This window comes from Octopus bimaculoides, chromosome 21 (genome assembly GCF_001194135.2).
Source record: "Octopus bimaculoides isolate UCB-OBI-ISO-001 chromosome 21, ASM119413v2, whole genome shotgun sequence".
Classification (NCBI taxonomy): Eukaryota; Metazoa; Mollusca; class Cephalopoda; order Octopoda; family Octopodidae; genus Octopus; species Octopus bimaculoides.
In genome coordinates, this window is record NC_069001.1 from 31,335,289 (window position 1) to 31,338,402 (window position 3,114).

Here is a 3,114-nt window from a genome sequence, read left to right on the forward strand (position 1 = left end):
ATTAAAAAGAACAAATACATTTTCAAAGAAAAATTTCAAAGAATAACATTTTCAAGAAAACTTCCTCAAAATTTTATTTTGAAGAGAAGAGACGAAGAAAATAAATAAATATATTGTGATTGTTGTCGTTGTTTGTAGATTAATGGAGAGGAGAAAAAAGGAGGTGAGGAGGCTAGGGGGGTTCGTGGAACCGGGGTTGTGGTGGCTGGCGGAGGAGTGACAGTTTTGGTGGTGTGGTGTGGTGTGGTGTGGTCTAGTCAGGTGATGGTGGTGGTGGTGGTGGTGGTGGTTATACTCTGGTGATCTTGTATCAACGTTAAAAATCAGCAGCAGCGGTAGCAGCAGCAACATACTAATTATTCCCATCTTTGGCGTTGTCGTCGTCATCATCATTGCCACCATCGCCATCATTCTCATCATCATCATCATCATCAACACAAGCACCATCATCATCATCACAAGCACCATCGTCATCATCATCACAAGCACCATCATCATCATCACAAGCACCATCGTCATCATCATCACAAGCACCATCATCATCATCATCACAAGCACCATCATCATCATTATCATCATCATCACAAGCACCATCATCATCATCACAAGCACCATCATCATCATCATCACAAGCACCATCATCATCATCATCATCACAAGCACCATCATCATCATCATCATCCGCACAAGCACCATTATCAACGTCAACAACTTCGCCGTTATCTTCATATTAATTTAAAACAAAATCGTTGGAATAAAGGACAAAAGCTTTACTATATTTACGGCTCTTTACGTTCCGAGTTCAAATCCTCCGAAATCAACCATATTTCTGATTCCCCCGGGGCAGTCGATAACATACAGAAGTTGTATAATTACCCACCTCCTTCAAAATTTGCTGGAATTCTGCCTAAATTACGAACAGCGAGTTCGCTTTGCGACCTCGTGGTTTCTGGTTCAATCTCACAGCGTGGCACCAAGAGCAAGTCCTTCCTACAATAGCCCCGGGCCGACCAATGTCGTGTGAGAGAATTTGATAGACAGAAATTGCGTGGAAGTCCGTCGTGCATATGTGTGTATGTGTATATTCTTCTATTATTATTAAAGCAGCGAGATGGCAGAAACGTTAGCACGCTGGACGAAATGCTTAGCGGTATTTCATTTGTCGCTACGTTCTGAGTTCAAACTCCACCAAGACCGACTTTGCCTTTCATTCTTTCGTGGTCGATTAAATAAGCCCCAAATACACACTGGGGTCTATATAATTGACTTAATCCCTTCCTCACAAATTTCAGGCCTTGTGCCTACAATGGAAAAGATTATTAAGTCGGCAGGCTGGCAGAATCGTTAGCACGCTGGACGAAATGCTTAACGGCATTTCGTCCGTCTTTACGTTCTGAGTTCAAATTCCGCCGAGGTCGACTTTACGTTTTACTCTTTCGGGATCGATAAATTAAGTACTAGTGAAAAAGGAATCGATGAAATCGACTAGTCCCCTCCCCTAAAATTCAGTCCTTGTGCCTATAGTAGAAAGGTTTTTTTTTAATTAGTATGTAACGTTTCTGAAGCAGCAGGTCTATGATCAAAATGCACCCCATCTTTATTTGAGTCAATATAACTGTGACAATATTATCTAGCATGTTTTTATATATATATATATTTCAAGAACGGCAATCTACATTTTGAGAGTCAGAGATTTTAACTTCTATTTCTTGCAGGTCGAACGACCACTTGGATTATCCATCGTTGACACCACATGACAAAGGTAGGTTGATCTTCTCTCACTTCAGATTATTTATTACAGCTACTTAATTGCTAATTAACTTTATTATTTATTTATTCTTTTTCTTTTGTTTTTCGTTTTTGATTTTCTTTTTATTTTAACCCCTGGTCAACACTGATCATTAAGATCTGGACGCACTTGTTTCGTTTTCCATTTTTCTCTTTTCTTCAACTTCGTTTCGTTCTTCATCAATTTCTCCTCTCTCTTTTTCCACTACTCTTCCTTCAACTTCTGTTTTTTTTTCTTCTTCTTTTCTTATCCATCTTCTGCTCTTTCACCTTCTCAGATGCTTCTGTTCCCGCTTCCTCCTCTGCATGTGCATGTTTGTATGAATATATTATGTATATTCCAACATGGTGACTTGACAAACTGCGTAATTATCAATGCGGGATTCAACCAGCTATGTTAGAGTAACACACACTTTTCGTAGTATTGAGTATTATTTCTCTCATTTGTTACTACTACTGACTACAAAAATTTTTTCCGTTATTTATATCTTTTGTGCTTGATTTTCACCAAATTCCGTTATATATTTTTCAATGAGTTTTGTGTTGTAACTTTGAATATATTAAATGAGTATTTTCTTTAAAAGAATCCGCTTTTAACAACCTGTGACATACGTTCCATATAACGTATAATATACATGCACACACACCCATACACATATATTTTGCTCATATAGGATTCATGTATAAATGTGAATGTGTATGGGTATAAATGTACGTATATAAAACAAAATAAAAAGATAAATCGGTCTTTCTCTTTTTGAGCCACCATAAACGTCTACCTAAAGGAGTTAATGTGTTTATCAGCGTCAATTATCTGCGTTATTACATGTATGATTCTCAGTAACTTTCTTACATCTTACGATCTATAACTGTGAATCATAATTCTTCCCCTACCTGGCTATACTATTTTTGATTGTCTGTTTGTTTCATGATGCCTCCATTTTGCTCATTTTATATATCGGTCCCTTTAACTATAACTTCGCGTGTGTAAGGATCAATCGATTACTCGACAAGTCATCGTTTCACTCTGTTTTAAATATTGTCTGATGAGCGTGAGAACTGCATAATGCCTCGTGTAATTCAAAACATCGCATGATACTTATATTGAATAAATATTCTCAGCGAAACAATTCTCACAAAATTTGTTCGTTTATATTTCCCTCTCTCTCTTTCTCTCTCTCTCTTTCTCTCTCTCTTTCTCTCTCTCTATCTCTCTCTCTCTCTCTCTCTCTTTCTCTGTCTCTTCTCTCTCTCTCTCTCTTATAGTCAAATCAAGTAAACGAACAATAGAATTAACAATAACAAACAACAAGAGGACGCCCGATA

At 37.5% G+C, this 3,114-nt stretch overlaps 1 long non-coding RNA gene across 1 annotated transcript in view; it reads left to right on the forward strand.

Annotated features, from left to right (window-relative positions):
* LOC106869450 (uncharacterized) overlaps nt 1-1,762 on the forward strand; it is a 224,589-nt gene extending 222,827 nt beyond the window's left edge. The window contains exon 4 of the long non-coding RNA XR_008266433.1: nt 1,716-1,762. This is a non-coding gene — a long non-coding RNA (uncharacterized LOC106869450). The remainder of the gene's footprint in view (nt 1-1,715) is intronic.
* The last annotated feature ends 1,352 nt before the right edge of the window (nt 1,763-3,114 follow it).